This window comes from Nomascus leucogenys, unplaced genomic scaffold, assembly GCF_006542625.1.
Source record: "Nomascus leucogenys isolate Asia unplaced genomic scaffold, Asia_NLE_v1 Super-Scaffold_442, whole genome shotgun sequence".
Lineage (NCBI taxonomy): Eukaryota > Metazoa > Chordata > Mammalia > Primates > Hylobatidae > Nomascus > Nomascus leucogenys.
Genome location: NW_022095773.1, coordinates 1 through 22,637, shown reverse-complemented (window position 1 = coordinate 22,637; position 22,637 = coordinate 1). Strand labels below are relative to the sequence as shown.

Here is a 22,637-nt window from a genome sequence, read left to right as displayed (position 1 = left end):
TGTCTGTAATGGCTGTACCAATTTACATTCCCATCAACTATCAACTAAGCACAAGGGTTTCTTTTTCTCAATATCCTCAGCAACATTTGTTACCTTTTTACTGTTATAATAGCCATCCTAATAGATGTGAGGTGATATCTCATTGTGCACTTTCCTGATGATTACTGATGGCAAACATCCTTTTATTAGTATATACCTATTGTCAATCGTATGTCTTTTAGAAATGTATCCCTTCAGGTCTGATATGGTTTGGCTGTGTCCCCACCCAAATCTCATCTTGAATTGTAGCTCCCATAATTGCCACGTGTTGTGGAAGGGACCCAGTGGGAGATAGTTGAATCATGGGAGCAGTTTCCCCCATACTGTTTTTGTGGTAGTAAATAAGCCTCACAAGATCTGATTGTTTTATAAGGGATTTCCTTTTTCACTTGGCTTTCATTCTGTCTTGCCTGCTGCTGTGCAATATGTGCCTTTAGCCTTCCACCATGAGTGAGGCCTCCCCAGCCACATGAAACTGTGAGTCCATTAAACCTCTTTTTTTTTTGAGATGGAGTCTTGCTCTGTCACCCAGGCTGGAGTGCAGTGGTGCGATCTCGGCTCACTGCAAGCTCTGCCTCCAAGGTTCATGCCATTCTCCTGCCTCAGCCTCCCGAGTAGCTGGGACTACAGGCGCCCACCGCCATGCCTGGTTAATTTTTTGTATTTTTAATAGAGACAGGCTTTCACCGTGTTAGCCAGGATGATCTCAATCTCCTGACCTCGTGATCCGCCTACCTCGGCCTCCCAAAGTGCTGGGATTACAGGCAGAGCCACCACGCCTGGCCAAACCTTTTTCTTTATAAATTACCCAGTCTCAGGTATGTCTTTATCAGCATCATGAAAACAGACTAATACAAGATACTTTGGAATTGTCTGAGTTCCTAATTTATTTGGATATTAACTTCTTATCAGCTGTATAGTGTGTAAATATTTTCTCCCATTCTTTAGGTTGTCTTTTAATTGTATTTATTGTCTCCTTTGCTGTGCTGAAGCTTTTAGTTTGATTTACTCCCATTTGTCTATTTTTGCTTTTGTTGTCTCTACTTTTGGTATCAAATCTGAAAATTTATTACCAATACCAGTATCAAGGAGCTTTTCTCCGATATTTATGTCTAAGAGTTTTACAATATTGGTCCTATGTTAGGTCTTTCATCCATTTGAGACGATTTTTGTATGTAGGGTGAGATAAGGGTTCAGTTTCATTCTTCTGCATGTGGATATCCAGTTCTCCCAACACCATTTATTAAAGAGACTAAACTTTTATCATTGTGTAATCTTGGCACCAATGCTGAAGATCAATTGATTGTAAAGGCATGGGTTTATTTCTTTCTGTGCTCTCTATTCTGTTCTCTTGGCCTACATGTCTGTTTTCATGCCAGTACCATACTATTTTGATTACTATAGCTTTATTAATTTAGTTTGGAATAAGGTAATGTGATGCTTCCACTTTTGTTTTTACTGCTGAAGGATGTTTTGACTGTTTGGGATCTTTTGTGGTTGCATATGAATTTTAGAATTGCTTTTTTCCATTTCTTTGAAAAATGCCATTGAAATTTTGATAGGGGTTGCATTATGTCTGTAGATCATGCTGAGTAATAGGGATATGTATCTTCTTCAAATTCTTTCATCAGTGTTTTATAGTTTTTGGTATATACAAATTTTACAGTCTTATTTAAATTTATTCCTAAGTAGTTAATTTTTTGATGCTATTCTAAATGAGATTGTGTTCTTTCAGATGGACTCTCACTCTGTCACCCAGGCTGGAGTGCAGTGGTGCGATCTCAGCTCACTGCAAGCTCCGCCTCCTGGGTTCACACCAATCTCCTGCCTCAGCCTCCCGAGTACAGGTGCTTGCCACCACGCCCGGCTAATTTTTTGTATTTTTAGTAGAGACAGGGTTTCACCGTGTTAGCCAGGATGGTCTTGCTCTCTTGACCTTGTGATCTGCCCACCTCGGCCTCTCAAAGTGCTGGGATTACAGGTGTGAGCCACTGTGCCCGGCCCGAGATTGTTTTGTTAATTTCTTTCTGGGATACTTCGCTGTTAGTATATAGAAATGTAACAGGTTTTTTTAATGTTAATTATGTGTTCTGCAAATTTGCTTGTTTCTTAATTTTAACAGGTTTTAATTGGAGCCTTTAGAATTTTCTCTATATAAGATCATGTCATTTTCAAATAGAGACACTTTCACTTCTTTTCCAATTTGGATGCCTTTTATTTCTTTTCTTACCTAATTGCTCTGGCTAGGACTTACAGACTTTTTCAGAAACCCCCCAAAATAATCTAAGGGAGTCCATTGTCACTAGACCTGCTTTATAAGAAATCTTAAAGGGAGTTCTTCAAACTGAAATGCAATAAGACTAATTAGTATCATGAAACCATATGTAGTTATAAAAAGTCACTGGTAAAAGTAACTATACAGTCAAATTCAAAATATTCCTAATACTGTATGATGCAGTATAATCACTTTAACTTTTAAAAGGTTAAAAGACAAAAAAATTACAAATAAATATAACTACAAAATAAAGAAAAAAATAAATGCTGACATCAAAAAAACAAAAAGTGGAGGAGAGTAAAGTGTAGGGTTTTGTATGTGATTGAAGTTAAGTTGTTATCAACTTAAAATAGATCATTATAACTACAATCATACATTTCTTAATGTGGATATGTTCTGAATAATGCCTCATTATGCAATTTTGTCATGATGTGAATATCATAGAGTATACTTACACAAAATTAGATAATACCACCTACTACACACCCAGGCTATATGGTATAACCTATTGCTTCCAGGCTACAAATCTGTACTGCATTGTACTATACTGAATGCTGTAGGCAACTGTAATACAATGATAAGCATTTGTGTATCTAAATGTATCTAAACATATAAAAGATACAATAAAAATGTTATAACCTTATGGGGCCAGCATTGTATATGTGGCCCATCAATGACCAAAACATCTTTATGTGGAACATGAGAGCATACGATGTTTTATGTAAGCCTCAGGATAATCGCAAAGACAAAACAGGTAATAGATACACATGAAAATTTTACCACGTTTAAAAAAGAATTAATACTAAGACACAGAAAAGAATCAAAGTATACCACTACAGAAAATAATCAAAATAATCAAATCATGCACAGCAAAAGAGAAATAAAAGAACAAAGAAACTGCAAAACGCCTATCAATAGTTACTTTAAATATCAGTGGACCAAATTAGAAAAGACACAGAATAGCTGAATGGATAGTAAAATGAGAACCAAATATATGCTGCCTATAAGAGACTCACTTCACCTTTAGAGACACATACACTGAAAGGAAAGAGAGGGAACAAAAAACAAGAAAGAGTAGCTATTCTTACAACAAAGAAAATAGACTTTAAGTCAAAAACTGTAACAAGAGACAAAGAAAGTCATTATAGAATGAGACAAGGGTCAATTCATCAAGAGGATATAATTACTACAAATATATATTCTCCCAACATTGGAGCACCTAATTACACAAAGCAAATATTAACAAATCTGAAGAGCAAAGTGACAACAATAATAAAATAACAGTAGGGGACTTCCATATCCCACTTTCAACAATGGATTGATCATTCAGACAGATAATCAATAAGGAAACAGATGACTTGAACCACACTATAGATCAAGTGGACCAGACATATACAGGACACTACTTTCCAAAACAGCAAAATACACATTCTTCTTGAGCATACATACTACATTCTCCTACACAGGTCATATATTGGGCCAGAAAACAAGTCTTAGCAAATTTAAGAAGATTGAAATCTTACCAAGTATTCTTTTTGACCACAGTGGCATGAAACTGAAAATTGAAAACAGGAAAAAACTTAGAAAAGTGACAAATATGTGGAAATCAACCAATGCACTCCTGAACAACCAATAGATCAAAGAAAACATCAAAAAAGAAATAAAATTTCTTGAGACAAACTAAAATGAAAGCACAACATACTAAAACTTATGAGATGAAGCAAAAGCAATTCTAACAGGGAAGTTTATACAGATAAGTGCTAAATGAAGAAAAAAGATCTCAAATAAACAACAAACCTCAAAGAAATAGAAAAGAAAAAAAATGAAGCCCAAAATTAGAAGAAGGAAGGAAATAACAAAGATCATAGCAGAAATAAATGAAATAGACTAGAAAAACAATAGAAAAGATCAATGAAATGAAAAGCTGATTTTTTGAAAAGATAATGGCCGGGCACGGTGGCTCATGCCTGTAATCCCAGCACTTTGGGAGGCCGAGGTGGGCAGATCACGAGGTCAGAGATCGAGACCATCCTGGCTAACATGGTGAAACCCTGTCTCTACTAAATATACAAAAATTTAGCGGGGCGAGGCGGCGGGCGCCTGTAGCCCCAGCTATTCGGGAGGCTGAGGCAGAGGAATGGCATGAACCCGGGAGGTGGAGCTTCCAGTGAGCCTGATTGCACCACTGCACTCCAGCCTGGGAGACAGAGTGAGACTCCGTCTCAATAAAATAAAATAAAATAAAATAAAATAAAATAAAATAAAATAAAAATAATAAAAATTGACCAACCTTTCACTAGGCTAAGAAAAAAGAGAGAAGCCTCAAATAAATAAAATTAGAATAAAAAAGCAGATATTAAAATTGGTACCATAGAAATACAAAGGATAATAACAGTCTACTCTAAACAACTATGTGTCAACAAATTGTTTAACTTAGAAGAAATAGAGAAATTTCTAGAAACATACATCCACTAAGACTGAAACATGAAGAAATAGAAAATCAACACAAATAATGAGTAAAAATATTGAGTCAGTGGTCAAAAAGCTCCTGAAAAAGAAAAATCCAAGACCAGATAGCTTAGTGGAGAATTCTAGCAAATGTTTAAAGAAGAATTAATACCATTTCTTCACAAACTCTTCCAGAAGTTGAAGAGGAGGGAACACAAACATTTTTTATGGGGCCAGCATTACCCTGATTACAAAGACAGAAAGGGACACTACAAGGATGACAGATACTTTTAAGGTGCAAATGATGTATTCTTGGATTTGGAAATACAGGATTTGTTTGTACAAAGATTTGTGTGTGGATAGGTGGATGTGTATTGGTGTGTGCATGCATACATATACAAGCTTACCTTGTTTTATTGCACTTCACTTTATTACGCTTCTCGGATATTGCAGTTTTTACAGGCTGAAGGTTTATGGCAACCCTGCATCAAGCAAGTCCACCAGTGCCACTTTTCCGGTAGCATGTGCTTATTTTGTATCTCTGTGTTACATTTTTGTAATTCTTGCAATATTTCAAATGTTTTGTTATTATTATATCTGTTATGGTGATCTGTGATCAGTGATCATTGATATTACTATTGTCATTGTTTTGGGGCATCACAAACCATGCTCCAAAAGACAGTGAGCCTAATTGATACATATGTGTGTTCGAATGGTTCCATCGATCTGCCCTTCCTCCACCTCCCCGTCTCCTCAGGTCTCCCTGTTTTCTGAGACACAGTAATACTGAAATTAGGCCAATTAATAACTCTACAAAGGCCTCTATGTGTTCAAGTGAAAGTAAGAGTCACACATCTCTTATTTTAAATCAAAAGTGAGAAATGATTAAGGTGAGTGAGGAAGGCATGTTAAAAGCTGAGACAGGCCGAAAGCTGGGATTCCTACACCTAACAGTTAGCCAAACTGTGCATGAAATTTTCTTGAAGGAAATTAAAAGTATTACTCCAATGAACACACGAGTGGTGTGAAAATGAAACAGACTTACGCTGATATGGAGAAGGTTTGAGTGGTTTGGATAGAAGATCAAACCAACCACAACATTTTCTTAAGCCAAACCCTAATTGAGAGCAAGGCCCTAACTCTCCTTAATTCTCTGAAGGCTGAGAGAGGTTGGGAAGCTACAGAAAAAAAGTTTGAAGCTAGCAGAGATTGGTTCATGAGGTTTAAGGAAAGAAGTCTTCTCCATAAGATAAAACAGCAAGGAAAAGCAGCAAGTGCTGATGTAGAAGCTGCAGCAAGTCATCCATAAGATCAGCTAAGATAAGCAACAAAGGTGGCTGCACTAAACAAAGGTTTTTACTGCAGATAAAACAGCCTTATATTGGAAGAAGATGTCATCCAGGACTTTCACAGCCAGGTAGCAAAATAAATGCCTGGCTTCAAAGCTTCAAAGAACAGGATGACTCTTTTGTTAGGGGCTTAAGCTGAAGCCAAAGCTCATCTACCATTCTGAAAATTCTAGGGCCCTTAAGAACTATGCTACATCTACTCTGCCTGTGCTCCATAAATGGCACAAAGCCTGAATGACAGCACATCTGTTTACCACGTGAATATTTTAAGCTCACACCTGAGAACTACTGCTTTAAAAAAAGATCTCTTTCAAAATATTATTGTTCATTGACAATTTACCTGGTCACCCAAGAGCTCTGATGGAGAACTACAAGAAAATTAAAGCTGTTTGCATGCCTGCTAATACAACATCCATTCTGCAGCCCATGGATCAAGTGTTTAGACTTTCAAGGCTGATTATCTGAGAAATACATTTTATAAGACTGTAGCCACCATGTATAGTCGTTCCTTCGATAGATCTGGGCAAAGTAAGTTGAAAACCTTCTAGAAAGGATTCACCATTCTAGAAGCATTTGCAATTCATGGGAGGAGGTTAAAATTAAGAACATTTGTGATTCATGGGAGGAGGTCAAAATATCAACATTAAAAGAAATTTGGAAGAAGTTGATTCCAATCCTCACGGATGACTTTGAGGGTTCAAGACTTCCGTGCAAGAAGTAACTGCAGATATGGTGGAAATAGCAAGAGAACTAAGATTAAAAGATGTGAAGAGAACTTAAGATGTGGCTGAATTGCTGAAATCTCATGATAAAATTTTAACAAATGAGAACTTGGATGAGCAAAGAAAGTGGTTTCTTGAGATGGAAGCTACTCCAGGTGTAGATGCTGTGAACCTTGTTGAAATGACAACAGAGTATTTAGAAAATTGCATCGACTTAGTGGATAAAGCCGTGGCAGGGTTTGAGAGGATTGTCTCCGATTTGAAGGAAGCTCTACTGTGGGTAAAATGCTATCAAACAGCATTGCATGCTACAGAGGAATCTTGAAAGAAATAGTCAATTGATGCAGCAAACTTAATTGTTGTCTTATCTTAAGAAATTGCCACAGCCACCTCACCTCCAGCAGCTCCCACCATGATCAGTCAGCAGCCACAACAGTGAGGCAAGGCCACCGACCAGCAAAAAGATCATGACGCTGAAGGCTCAGGTGATTGACAGCATTTTCAAACAGTAAAATAATTTTTGACTGAGGTATGTACATTGACTTTTTTAGACATAATGCTATTGCCCACTTAACAGACTACAGTATAGTATAACCTAGCTTTTATATGCACTGAGAAACCAAAACTTCTGTGTGATTTGCTTTATTACCATATTTGTTTTATTGCAGAACTGGCCACCAGAATCTTCCCTTCCCCTAGAACGCCCTTCAGCCAAGCCACGTGTTTTCCCCTCACCCATCATACACCCCCCCATTCTGGCCTGCCCTCCACCTCCTCCAAAAGCCTTCATTGCTCCCCCACTGCTGGACTGCACTCTGACTCCATCTCACCATGACTCGGGGCACTTCCATTGGGCACTGCCCTAAAAGCTCATCTCCACAGTGGCCTGAAACCAAACCCACAGTGTCTCTGAGGTATGCCTATATAGCAGTCCCATAAGTTATCGTGCACTTTAAGCATTACCAAGTCCAGAACTGTAAATGCCATACATCTACAGAAATACCACTTGAAGATTTAACTACTTATAATTCTTTCATAATTAGAATTACAAATTTTGAATATTAATTATTGTAATTGGGGGAGGGGCCAAGCTGGTTGAGGAGAAACAGCTCTACTCTGCAGCTCCCACTGAGACAAACATGAGCAGCCAGTGAATTCTGCAGCCAGTGAATTCTGCATTTCTAACTGAAGTGTCCAGATTCCCTCATTGGGACTGACTAGGCAGTTGGTGTGACCCATGGAGAGCAAGGCAAAGCAGAGTTGGGCAACAGTTCACCCAAGAGTGCACAGGGCAAAGGGACCTCCCTCCTCCAGCCAAGGGAAGCAGTGAGGGATTGTGCTACCCGCCCGGGGAACTATGCTTTTCCCACAGATTTTTGCAAACCCCAGATCAGGTAATCCCCTTGTGAGCCCACACCACCAGGGCCCTGGGTCCCAAGCACAAAGCTGTGCAGACCCATAGCAGGGGCTCCAGTCGGCAGCCACTTGGGCAGGTACTGAGCTGTAGGAGTTTTTGCATACTCTGGTGGCTTGCAGAAATCCAGTGAAGCAGGAGAAATCCAGTGAAGCAGGAGATCCATCAACTCCCATGAGAAGGGGGCTGAAGCCAGGGAGCCAAGCAGACCCACTCCCACGGAACCACACAAGCTAAGACCCATTGGCATGGAATCCCCACTGGCCAGCACAGCATCCTGGAGTCTGCCTAAGAAGACCAAGTTCCTGGGGGGAGGGGTGACCGCCATTACTGCGGGTCTAGTCGGTGGTTTTCCCCTTCCAGTGCTAGGAGACTGGGTGGTTTGCGCTGGGCAGAATTCCCCACAGTGCAGTAGAGAGGCTGTGGCAGATATACCATTACTGTATATCCAAAGGAATATAAATCATTCTATTACAAAGATACATGCATGTGTATGTTCATTGCAGCACTGTTCCCAATAGCAAAGACATGGAATCAACCCAAATGCCCACCAATGATAGACTGGATAAATAAAATGTGGTACATATACACCATGGAATACTATGCAGCCATAAAAAGGAATGAGATCAAGTCCTTTGCAGGCATATGGATGAAGCTGGAAGCCATTATCCTCAGCAAACTAACACAGGAACAGAAAACCAAATACCACGTGTTCTCACTTACAAGTGGGAGCTGAACAATGAGAACATATGGACAGAGGGAGGGGAACAACACACCCTGGCACCTGTCAGGGGAGGGCCGGTGGTAGAGAGAGCTTCAGGAAAAATAACTAATGCGTGCTGGGTTTAATACCTAAGTGATGGGTTGATAGGTGCAGCAAATCACCATGGTACACATTTGCCTATGTGAGAAAACTGCATGTCCTTCACATGTATCCTGAAACTTAAAATAAAATGAATACATAAGTACATAAAATTTTAAAAGATAAAAAAATCTTAATTGTATGTGGGTAGGTCCCTTTGATTGAAAGTCAGATAGAAATAATTTTTTAAAACTTGCTATTCAAAATTTGCAAAACTAAGAGTAAAAGAAATTTACATTTTGTCTCTGTATTGATACAAGACAAAAACATTGTGTGGAAAAGCTGGAGTTGAGGACGAACGAGATTCTGAGAATAAAAATCCCTGGTACATAGCCAAAATTTCAGAACTTCAGATTTTCAAGGGCTATAAAATAGGTAACTTCAAGCCACCGTCTCCAATAGATAAAAGGAACCAGGTAATATCTATGTTCCAGGGAGAAAGAATAGAAAATCGGCTCAGCTCTATCACTGACAAAACTTAGTGAGAAGGAGGGATGTGGGAGGTGGGAGGGTGGGGGATCCCCGGCTTGGGGGGGTGGAGAGGGGCTGTGCTTTAGCCTCCCACTCCTCCTGCCCCTCCCCCTCCCGCCATCCCTCCCCCTCCCACTGCCCCTCCCCAACAAAGGAGCCCTTTGTGATGTCAAGGCCCCAGCTCTGTGACACAGGCCTGGGCCCCAGTCCCTGGTCTCCACCGGGATGCCCAGAGCTCAGTTGCTTGAAAGCAACGCGCCTATTCACATGGAGAATCTTCCCTTTCCTTTAAAATTACTTAGCGCCTCATCACTGAACGCCCCCAGCCCCACACCATGGGTGTTGGATATCCTCCTCACCTTGGTGTTTGCCCTGGGGTTATTCTTCCTATTACTCCCCTACTTCTCTTACCTCCGTTGTGACGACCCCCCCTCACCATCGCCTGGGAAGAGAAAGGTGAGGAGCCCTCAGTTCAAACCCACAGAGCTTGATTCTCTCCTTTCTTTTTATTATTAGTTCCACTTTTCCAAATCCAGTGGAGAGACTTCTGCGATGGGAAGTCTCAGAAGAGACCAGAACATCATGCTTCCAGGGAGAGGCAGGGCAGCCAGGGCTTGGTAGGGGTAGATCGTGTACTGGGATTTCCATCCCAAGCTCTCAGTCCATCTGTGGGGGAGTGCAGGAGGCATCAAGGAGAAATCAAACCCGTGGACTCAGCCCCAGGACCGGTCATGAGACTGGGGAGGTCCCTGTCGGAGACAAGGCCCTGAGCCCTGGCTCATCAGCCACTTTCTGGGGCAGGTGGCTCGGGGCCCACCCTCCTCTGTGTGGGGTGATCTGGGGCCTGTGCTGGGCCCCCAAGGGCCTCCCACCGGGGTCTGACGTCTCCTCTGGTCTCCTGGGAAGCAGAATCCTACCTGACAGCTCAGCAGTTCCTGCGGGCCTGAGCCTGGGTGTTCCTGGAGAGGAGGAACAGGGACTGACGTCGTCCGTGGTGGACCTCATATTGAAAATCCCTGTGTGTCTGTGTGTTATTTTTACTTTATTTATTTTATTTTATTTTTTGAGACGGAGTCTTGCTCTGTCGTGCAGGCTGCAGTGAAATGGAGAGATATTGGCTCACTGCAACCTCTGCTTCCCGAGTTCAAGCTATTTTCCTGTCTTAGCCTCCTGAGTAGCTGGGATTACAGGCACCCGCCACCACACCTGGCTAATTTTTGTATTTGTAGTAGAGACGGGGTCTCACCATGCCCAGGCTGGTCTCAAACTCCTGACCTCAGGTGATCCACCCGCCTCGGCCTCCCAAAGGGCTTGGATTACAGGCGTGAGCCACCACACCCAGCCCCCTCTTCCTGTTTTTCTAAGAAGAAAAGGAGTTTGTCATCCATTTAAACATGAGTGGGAGGAAGCACACAGAGCTCCCTGAGCAAGACTAAGACAGCCATGTGGTTCGTGAGTGCAGCGTGCTGCGGCTGGGCTGGGGGCGGAGAGGGAGAGCTGGTCCTAGCTCCTCGCCGTTTCTTGTCTCCCAGCGTCATCTTGTCTCCCCACGTCATCGTGTCTCCCAGTGTCCAGTACGGTGGAGGGGGAGGCCCAGAGGCAGGATGAAAAACCACAGTCTGAGAGGTAAGGCTCTGCCAGGGCACACTAAGATTAATTTGATCTCGTCTGTCCCAGAGGGAACTGACTCTGAAGAAGTCAGTTGAAGAAGCCTGAGGTGGGGGCTCCTAGGAAGGAAATCAGAACCCCGGGTCCTTCTCAGATTCCATGCCGGAATGAAGCCATGGTGGGCCAGGGACTGGGCATTACCCAGCAGGGGGCAGTGTGTGTGTCCTGGGGAGACCAATGCCTGCCTGGATGCGGAGGGGGGTGAGGGGGCCTCCCGCTCCCTGGGAACAGCTGTTCAACTCTGCTAAGGCTGATAGCTCTTTGAGACCACCCCAGTCCTTTCTCCCCACAGGGCAGTTGTGAGGACTGTGGGGGTGGGGGTCCCTGTGTGGAAGCCCTTTGTGAATGACAAAGCCCGCCCTCCATGCCTTGCTATTACCGTTGGGCCATGTGGCTTTGGACACAGATGTGTGGGTTCCAGGGTCTAATTCCCCATGGTCTTCCCTGAAGAAACAGCCACTCAGCCTCCTGTGAGATCCCAGGCCCCTCCCTCACTGCCCTAACCCGGTCTCCTGATTTCCAGCTTGTAGACAGTGCCCGAGAGGCCTGGAGGAGACCTGGGACCTGCTTTCACACCTGCAGAGGTGAGGCACTTCCCCTTCCCTGCATCCTTCCTACCAGGGCTGGGATGCGACCCCAGGGCCATAGGCAGCCTGGAGCTGACCTGGGATGGGGAGACCTGGGGGGCAGAGGATGGGAGTACAACCCTGGGGCGAGGGATAGCAGGAGAATCGGGCACTCAGGGTGTGGGGTGGTGGAGGGGCTGTGGCCCGAGCGCCCACTCTGCCCTTCGGCCCCACCTGCTCCTGGCTGCAGCTCATGCCTCCTGTCTCCTGCAGCCTCCTGGAGCCACACCTTGACAAAGGTGGCCTTTCTCAGCTCTCCGGTCCAGACCTCCCAGGTGAGGTGGGCAGAAGAGCACCTGATGGAGCCTCCCGGTCCTCTCATGAGCCTATAGAAGATGCTGCTCCCATTCTCTCCCCGGTAGCTTCCCCGGATCCTCGAGCCAAGCATCCTCAGGATCTGGCCTCCACCCCATCACCAGGCCCAAGGACCACCTCAGTCTCCTCCCTAAGTGCCTCCCAGCCACCAGAACCTTCCCTTCCCCTAGAACAGCCCTCACCCGAGCCACCTGCACTTTTCCCTCACCCACCACACACGCCTGATCCTCTGGCCTGCTCTCCGCCTCCTCTGAAAGGCTTCCCTGCTCCCCCCCTGCGGGGCTCCACACTGATGACTCCATCCCCTGAGGGGGCACTTCCACTGGGCACCGTCCCTCAAAGCTTGTCTCCACATGGAGATTTGGCGGCTTCTGTCCCAGCCATCGCAGGCCTTGACAGCTCAGTCAGTCGTGTTTCTGCCTCCTCCTGGTGGCAGGAGACTACCAGAACCTGGTGCGCCTTCAACTCATCAGTCCAGAAAGATCATCTTTCCCGCCACTCACCAGAGACCTGTCAGATGGAAGCTGGTAGCCCGTTTTTGCTCAGCTCTGATGGCCAGCATGCCGTGGGGATACAAGTCACAGAAAGAGCCAAGGTCAACATTTGGAAAGAAAAAGAAAATGATGGATCATTTACAGACCAAATGACCCCAGAAAAGCACTTAAATTCTTTGGGGAATTTAGTGAAATTGGATGCTGAGCAGGACACCACAACCCCAAAACCATTCTGGAACATGGGAGAGAACTCGAAACAGCTGCCCAGTCCTCAGAAGCTCTCAGATCCTAGGCTGTTGCAGGAGAGTTTTCGGAAGCATTATAGCCAGCTTTTCTGGGGCCTCCCCTCTCTGCACAGCGAGTCCCTGGTGGCTAATGCCTGGGTAACTGACAGGTCTTATACTTTACAGTCTCCTCCTTTCTTGTTCAATGAAATGTCCAATGTCTGCCCAGTTCAAAGGGATACTACACTGTCCCCACTGCCTTTCCAGGCCCAGCCCCTGTCCCATCTGGGGCCCGAGTCCCAACCCTTTATTTCATCCACACCCCAATTCCGGCCCACACCTATGGCTCAGGCCGAGGCTCAGGCCCATCTTCAATCCTCTTTCCCTGTCCTATCTCCTGCTTTTCCACCCCTGATTAAGAACACTGGAGTAGCTTGCCCTGCATCGCAGAACAAAGTGCAAGCTCTCTCCCTACCTGAAACTCAGCACCCTGAATGGCCTTTGTTGAGGAAACAACTAGAAGGTGGGTTAGCTTTACCCTCTAGGGTCCAAAAATCTCAGGACATCCGTAGTGTCTCCACTCCTAACCTTCCCCAGGAAAGCTTGACATCCATTCTGCCTGAGAACTTTCCAGTCAGTCCTGAACTCCAGAGACAACCGGAGCAACACATAAAAAAGTGGATCATCCAACACTGGGGCAACCTGGGAAGGATCCAAGAGTCTCCAGATCTGATGCAGCTTGGGGACGAATCGCCAGGGACAAGTCAGGCCAAGGGCAAACCCAGGCCCTGGCAGTCCTCCATGTCCACAGGCGAAAGCAGCAAGGAGGCACAGAAGGTGAAGTTCCAGCTAGAGAAGGACCCGTGCCCACATCTGGGGCAAATTCTGGGGCAGACCCCACAAAATCTATCCAGGGGCATGGAAAGCTTCCCAGGGAAGGTTCTGGGGGCCACCTCTGAGGAGTCGGAAAGGATCTTGAGGAAGCCCTTGAGGAGTGACTCGGGAAGTGATTTACTAAGATGCACAGAGAGGAATCGTATAGAAAACCTCCTGAAAGCCCACATAGGCAGGAGGTTGAGCCAGACCAACGAGGGCTTGGTCCCCCTGACTGTGCGTCGATCCTGGCTTGCTGCAAACCACGGCTTTTCCCGTGCCCAACACCCACGTGAAAACCAGCAATCTAGCAGCCCCGGAAAGTGGGAAAGCCTGTGTGAACACAGCCCAGGTGCTTTCCTTCCTCGAGCCGTGTGCTCAGCAGGTGCTGGGAGCCCACATTGTGAGGTTACGGGCCAAACACAGGTGGGGTCTACCCCTCACGGTCCTCAAGCCCATTCGGTGCTTTAAACTGGAAAAGGTTTCATCCTTGTCCCTTACACAGCTTGCCGGTCCCTCCTCAGCCACCTGTGAATCTGGGGCTGGCTCAAAAGTTGAGGTGGCCACGTCCCTTAGAAAGCCACCAATGGCAAGTCTGAGAAAGCAGGTGCTGACCAAAGCATCTGTTCACATGCCAGAGAGTCTTCTGGCCTCCTCACCTGCATGTGAGCAGTTCCCGATGGTCCCACGAGGGATGCCATCTTGGAATGGTCATGGGCCCTTGAAGGCTCCTTCAGCTGGACAGGAGGGCAGGTGGCCATCTAAGCCCCTCACATACAGCCTCACAGGCAGCACCCAGCAGAGCAGGAGCTTAGGAGCCCAATCTTCAAAGGCTGGAGAGACCAGGCAGGCAGTGCCACAACCCAGAGTCCCCTTGGGAACCTGTAGGCTGGCAAACCTCCAAGCCACAAGTGAGGATGTGCGTGGTTTTGAGGCTCCAGGGACCAGCAAAAGCTCTCTACTCCCTACAGTGTCTGTCTCCCAAGATCCAAGAAAGCTGTGCCTTAGGGAGGAGGTTGTTAGTGAATTTGAGCCTGGAATGGCCATGAAGTCAGAGACCCAGCCTCAAGTTTCTGCCGCTGTTGTGCTCCTTCCAGATGGGCAAGCATCTGTTCTGCCCCATCCTTCAGAGAATTTGGCTTCTCAGGTGCCCCAGGGCCATCTCCAGAGCATGCCTACTGGGAACATGGGGGCTTCCCTGGAGCTACGTGACTTCACGGCAGCCAGAAGGAGCAACCTGGGGCACAAGGAGATCAAGAACCCAAACTGTCAAGGCTCATGTGAGAGCCAAAGCGCGATGTTTCCCTCTACTCACAAGAGGAAGAACTCTAGGAATCCCTACGAGGGCTTAGAAAAACATGAAAACTTAGAAAAACATGAAAGGGGCTTGAAGGATTGAGGACTCCTCAAGTTACCCCAGTCAGGAAAACAGAAGACACCCATCAGGATGCAGGCATCCAGCTACTGCCATCCAAGAAACAGCCTCCTTCAGTAAGCCACTTTGGAGAAAACATCAAGAAATTTTTTCAGTGGGCTTTTTCAAAGAAAAAAAGTAAGCCAGCACCAGTCACTGCTGAGAGTCAAAAAACGGTAAAAAAGAGATCACGTGTGTACAGCAGCAGTGCTGAAGCTCAGGAGCTCATGACAGCAGTTGGACACATACTGGAGAAGAAAATGTCACCTTGCCATGCGCAGCATGCCTCGAAGGTAAATCAGCACAAACGGGAGTTTCAAGCCCCCGTCTGTGGGGTTCCCTGCAACCACAGGCACCTCTTCTACTCAGAACACAGCAGAATGCTGAGCTATGCAGCCAGCAGTCAACAACCACTCTCAAGAGCCAGGGTTGTCCCAACAGAGAGAGGCAAATCAGAGATCAGCAGCCCTTGAAAAGTGTCCGGTGCAACAATGAACAATGAGGCCTGCGACATCCCCAATTCTTGCTCCCCAAGAAAGCTGTATCCCCAGTCAGTCCCCCTCAGCACCGGCCAAAGACACCCGGTGCCTCCAGCCACCATCACCACTGTCCAAGGCACTGTCTTCTTTGGGAAGGTATCTGATTTGGTCAGTCACAAATTCTTTTTAGCCTTCCCTAGAGAAAAACAAATCCCCAAGAAAAAATTCACTCTGTAGAGAAAAAATATTTTTTCTCATGTTAGTACATGCAGAACATTTAATGTTCCACAATATATATGGTTTTTTATTCATAAGAGGGTGATGGCTTTTATTTGTGCCGTGCTTGGTGTGAGCTTGGTTTCTGGAAGCGACAGGACATGGAGGGATGCTGACAGTGGTGCTGTAAGCCCACCTTCACCCTGAGTTCCTTCACTGAACCTTAGGGTTCCGTAATACTGTCTTTACACAAACAACAAAAAACTCTAAAAACAAGATGAGAAAAACCTATGAAGAATATTTATTACAGTATTACTTATAATAGCCAAAAAGTAAAAACAACCCCAATGTTAATTAACTGATGAATGGATAAACACAATATGGTGTATCATATCATATATATAATATCATGTTATTGACCAACAAAAGTAATGAAGTACTGACATATGCTGCAACCTGGGTGAAAATATTATATTCTTGTAAATATCATGCTGCGTAAAAGAAACCAGAACCAAAGAGTGCATTTTGTATTATTCCATTTATATAAAATCTCCCAAACAGGCAAGTTTAGACAGTGGTTGCCTAATGATGTAAAGTGGAGGAGGAATGGGAAGTGACTGCTAATGGGTACTGAGACTATTTTGAGGGTACCAAAAATGTTATAAAATTAAACTTTGGTGATGATTGAACAACTGAATGAATATATTAATATGTATGAAACATTTTAAGTGAGTAAATTACACAAAATTTAAATTATGGCTAAACAAAGCTGTTTTTAAAAAGTGTACCAGCAGCATAAAATTAGTTATAAATTAATCAGGATTAAACAGTGCTCATCTTGATTAAGCTTATAATGGATGATGATTATTTTACTTGTTTTATTCTATAGTAAACAGTTTTAGATTCAGTGATTAAACAAAGGACTACCTTTACACTCTCCTTATTTTTTAAGTAAAGGAGAAACATTATTAAAAAGTGTATAAACGGGTTCATGTTTATGTTAACTATCTTACCCTTCCTTCTTTTTTACTTCCAATTACTTTAGTTATATTTTGGGTTCTATTTGATAATTGTCTATGGAATCTGTTAATCATTCTTTAAAGGAAAGAGGAAGTGGGTAGGGAATAAAGTATGGAGCCATCTAAAAAGGAAAAGATCTGGGAAGATGTTGTGCTGATTTAATGTTAAGAAATGTTGGGAAAGTCAACCCTTGATGTCTTGGTTTTTATTTTAGAAACATTATTTTGTTGACAATATAATAAAGTGCATACAACTGATTTAAAATAAAAATAAAGTATATGAAAATATGTAAGATGCAGCTGAAGCAGAGGTGAGAGGAAAATTTTTATGACTAAATGTTTGTATTAGAAGTGATAAAGGCCTCAACCAACTAAATTCCTACCTCAAACAACAAACAAACAAAAACAAGAAATAAAAAGAGCAAACCTAGTAGTTTTTTTTTTGTGTAGGTTGGAATGAATGTGAGAGACAGAAGACATGAAGAGCAGAAGAGAAAGGACAAGGTCAAAGGTGGCACTGGGGTTTTAAATACAGGAAATTGGGACGATGAACCAGCAGCCTTAGCAAGATACAGAAGAAAAAAGAGATTTAGGAAAAACGTAGTATGGGTCAGCCGGATTTGGGGATGCTGATGCCATAACCAACTATAACCAATGGAAGATGATTTAACACAGTTGTAAGTATCTTGAAGCCAACGGTCTTTTAGATGAGAAACAGTCTTTCATTTTCAAATTTAAAACTTTATTCTTAAAATGTATACATTTAATCCAGAATAACCTATGGATATGTATTGAATAAATGTGTTCATTTTAAATTTGTATCTGATTTGCAGTGTCCCATTTCACTATAGTTTTCTGAAGAAATCTCAGTTCTTTATGCAAACTGTACCGTAGTAGTCAAGAATTTAAGATTACTTTCACGTTCAAGGTCCTATCTCCAATTATCCTCTTGTTTAACACGATTGCCTTTTGACCTACTTTCCATCTTACCATTAACATTATATTTTTTAATTATCCTGAATCAAATTTCGATTTAAGAAACTCCAAAAATAACAAAAATTGGAAACAGCCTATAACATTTTAGGAAATCAAGAAATATATTTAATTGTAACAGCCAGTTTCATACTCCACAAGAGAAGAATAAAGCAAAGCCTGATCAAGACGTTCCTATAACACAACTCAATCACCTTTGAGCCTTTATTCTTTACCAGTCTCTCTATTCTCTGTGCCTATTTTCTACTCTCCCTGAGCAGAAATTTAAGTGTCACATTTTGCCAAGGCCTCCATTACATGAGTAATGAGTGCTTACATATATTGATATCCCCTGATTTTCTATTGGTGAAGTTTCCAGGAACATTCACTCTTTTGGGAGGAGTAGAGACTCACATAAAGGTCATGTTATGTCTCTTCATCTTCCATCCTTCAGAGACTACTGGTGGCCAGAACACCTATGTGGGAGAGTGGGTATGGGAATTGGGGTGTGTGGATAAACTCTGTTCGGGAGAGGCTCTCAAGGATCTGTGAGTCGGAGGAGTCACCTATCTTTAGGGTTGCACAAATCTAGCACCTTTTATGAAAACTGCATTCACCCAGAATGTGAAAAGAAAAAAGGATAGCTGAGAACTTTTAAAATTCAGCAACAGACACCTGCCCACGAATCAAAGAAGCTCAGAGAACACCAGATCCTACTTTCCTACTGTCATAAATTAGGTAGTTATTTTATTAAAATAAAAAGATAGGGCTGGGCACTGTGGCTCACACCTGTAATCCCAGCACTTTGGGAGGCCGAGGCAGGTGGATCACAAGGTCAGGAGATCGAGACCATCCTGGCTAACATGGTGAAACCCTGTCTCTACTAAAAATACAAAAAAATTAGCCAGGCGTGGCAGCGGGTGCCTGTAGTCCCAGCTGCAGGGGAGACTGAGGCAGGAGAATGGTGTGAACCCGGGGGACGGAGCTTGCAGTGAGCCAAGATTGCACCACTGCACTCCAGCCTGGGCAACAGAGCGAGACTCAGTCTCAAAAAAAAAAAGATAGAAAATAACATTGAACTTGAAGGACACTTTACACCAAATGGACCTAAAAGACACATACAGCAACTTCACCCAACAGCAGCAGAATACACATTCTTCTCAGGGACACATAGAACATTCTGCAGGATACACAACAGGTTAGAGCACAAGACAAATCTTTGCAAATTTAATATTAGAGTCATATCAAGTACCTTTTCAGACAACAGTGATATGACACTAGAAATCAACAATAGAAGGAATTTCAGAAAATGTACAAATATGTGGAAATTAAGCAACATGGTGCTGAACCACCAACAGGTGAATGAAGAAATTAAAATTAAAAGAATTAAGCAACATGCTCTTGAACAACCAATAGGTCAATGAAGAGATTAAACAAGAAATGTAAAAATATCTTGAGAAAAACAAAAATGGAAACACAACATACCAAAACTTACGAGATGCAGCAAAAGCATTTCTAAGAGGAAAGTTTATAGCAATACACATCAACAGCAAAAAGCAGAAAGATCTCAGATAAACAACTTAGTATTATGCCTCAAGGAAATAGAAAAAGGAGAACAAATTCTTCCAATGTTAGCAGAAGGAAATAAAATAATAAAGATCAGAGCAAAAATAAGTCAAATGAAAACTAGAAAATGACACAAAAGATGAACAAAACTAAGTTTCTTAAAAATATAAAACCAATAATCTTTTAGCTAGACGGAAAAAGGAAAGAAGACTCAAATAAATAAAATTAGAAATGAAAAAGGAGACATTATAACTGATACCACAAAAATACAAAGAATCATAAGAGACTATTACAATTACATGCCTTTACGAAAATCATTTTTTCATTGGCAGCAACATTGGAAGATGTTATGCTAAAAGAAATAAGCCAAGCCAAAAAAGACAAAAACTGCATGTTCTCACTTATATGTGGAATCTAAAATAATCAAACTGAAACAAGCAGAGAGCAGAATGGTCCTTAGCAGAGGCTGGAGGTGTGGGGTGGAATGGATAGATACTGGTCAAAAGGTACAAAGCCTCATTTATACAAGAGGAATAATAAGGTTTTTTTTCTTTGAGATATATTCCAAAACTTGGTGAAAACAGTACATAGTAAAGAATTCTACATTTTAAAAATCACTAAGAGTAAATTTCAAATGCATTCCCCATTAAAAATGACAAGTATTTGAGGTGGTGGATGCTAATTAGCTTGATATAATTATTCCAAATTGTATTCATAAACTGTACCATCACTTTGTACTCCATAAATATACACAACTATGATTTGTCAATTTACAATTTAAAAATAAAAATTAAAGCACAAGAAAACACAACACGTGTGTGTACCTATGCATGTGTGCGTCCATATAAGTGCACACACACCCCCTCGCCTCCATTACTTTCCAAAATGGACAAATGTGCAATTATTTTGACTTAGGCTCCAAATATCTAATCTGATTCTAATATTTCCTTGCAGAATTATCAGTGGCCACTTGAGAAAGGAAGGGCTAGCTGGCAGACTACATCAGCTCAGGATTTTTAAAAGATGACTTTTTAATTTTGGTGTGTGTGTGTGTGTCTGTTTTTGTTGTTGTTAATGGGAGTTGGAGGTGATGTTCATCAGCAATGGAAATGAAGTCTGGTGGTCAATGCTTCCACACTGTCTAAACCCTGCAGCTGAAAATAATGGGCGTTATTCATCTGTAAACTATGTTTATATGGTCTTTACATTCATAATTCTCTATATCTTGTGCTGTCTGATATAGGAGAATTCAGAAGAAATTCTCATAAAGCAAGTTGCCTCTTTAAGAGTTATCAGGGCCGGGCGCGGTGGCTCAAGCCTGTAATCCTAGAACTTTGGGAGGCCGAGGGGGGCGGATCACCAGGTCAGGAGATCGAGACCATCCTGGCTAACACGGTGAAACCCCGACTCTACTAAAAATACAAAAAATTAGCCGGGCGTGGTGGCCGGCGCCTGTAGTCCCAGCTACTCGGGAGGCTGAGGCAGGAGAATGGCGTGAACCCGGGAGGCGGAGCTTGCCGTGAGCCGAGATCGCGCCACTGCACTCCAGCCTGGGCGACAGAGCGAGACTCTGTCTCAAAAAAAAAAAAAAAAAAAAAAAAAAAAAGAGTGATCAGGCCAGAGCTGGTGGAACGCTCGGGGTTCCCGGCGGCGAAGCAGAGGAGGAGGCAGGCGGTGGCCCCGGTGGCTCCCCCCCACGGACGGTGCGCGGCCCGGCCCATCTGGCGAACTCGCGGTGGTCGCGCGGCCTCGGGCGCCGCCGACCCCGGGCCCCTCCGCCGCCGCCATGGTTCGGCCGCTAGTGCCCAGCTCGCAGAAGGCGCTGCTGCTGGAGCTCAAGGGGCTGCAGGAAGAGCCGGTCGAGGGCTTCCGCGTGACACTGCTGGACGAGGGCGACCTATACAACTGGGAGGTGGCCATCTTCGGGCCCAACACCTACTACGAGGGCGGCTACTACAAGGCGCGCCTCAAGTTCCCCATCGACTACCCATACTCTCCACCGGCCTTTCGGTTCCTAACCAAGATGTGGCACCCTAACATCTACGAGACGGGGGACGTGTGTATCTCCATCCTCCACTCCCCGGTAGACGACCCGCAGAGCAGGGAGCTGCCCTCAGAGAGGTGGAACCCCACGCAGAACGTCAGGACCATCCTCCTGAGTGTGATCTCCCTCCTGAACGAGCCCAACACCTTCTCGCCCGCCAACGTGGACGCCTCCGTGAGGTACAGGAAGTGGAAAGAGAGCAAGGGGAAGGATCGGGAGTACACAGACATCATCCCGTGAGGGCGGGCGGGGGCGTCACGGGAGGAGAGAGTCAGATCCGGCCTGCACCCCAGCCCCTGGTCCCACGGCCGCCCAGCCCCACCATCCTGGTGAGGGTGGCGGAGCTTCCTGGTGCCCATTTACAGGGTGCCAGTCACAGACGGAGGCCGGGCCGAGTGGCGGAAGGTCCAGCCAGGTTCAAGCCCAGCTTCTTGCCCCTTTTCCTCTTTTTTTTTTTTTTTTTTTTTTGAGACAGAGTCTCGCTCTGTCGCCCAGGCTGGAGTGCAGTGGCGCGATCTCGGCTCACGGCAAGCTCCGCCTCCCGGGTTCACGCCATTCTCCTGCCTCAGCCTCCCGAGTAGCTGGGACTACAGGCGCCGGCCACCACGCCGGCTAATTTTTTTGTATTTTTAGTAGAGTCGGGGTTTCACCGTGTTAGCCAGGATGGTCTCGATCTCCTGACCTGGTGATCCGCCCCCCTCGGCCTCCCAAAGTTCTAGGATTACAGGCTTGAGCCACCGCGCCCGGCCCTGATAACTCTTAAAGAGGCAACTTGCTTTATGAGAATTTCTTCTGAATTCTCCTATATCAGACAGCACAAGATATAGAGAATTATGAATGTAAAGACCATATAAACATAGTTTACAGATGAATAACGCCCATTATTTTCAGCTGCAGGGTTAGACAGTGTGGAAGCATTGACCACCAGACTTCATTTCCATTGCTGATGAACATCACCTCCAACTCCCATTAACAACAACAAAAACAGACACACACACACACACACCAAAATTAAAAAGTCATCTTTTAAAAATCCTGAGCTGATGTAGTCTGCCAGCTAGCCCTTCCTTTCTCAAGTGGCCACTGATAATTCTGCAAGGAAATATTAGAATCAGATTAGATATTTGGAGCCTAAGTCAAAATAATT

The 22,637-nt window shown here is 44.1% G+C and overlaps 2 pseudogenes; both read left to right on the top strand.

Moving 5' to 3' along the window:
• Positions 1-9,805: 9,805 nt before the first annotated feature.
• LOC100579830 lies at positions 9,806-15,837 on the top strand (annotated as a pseudogene).
• A 2,466-nt stretch (positions 15,838-18,303) lies between these two features.
• Positions 18,304-21,934, top strand: LOC100580159 (annotated as a pseudogene).
• Positions 21,935-22,637: the final 703 nt, after the last annotated feature.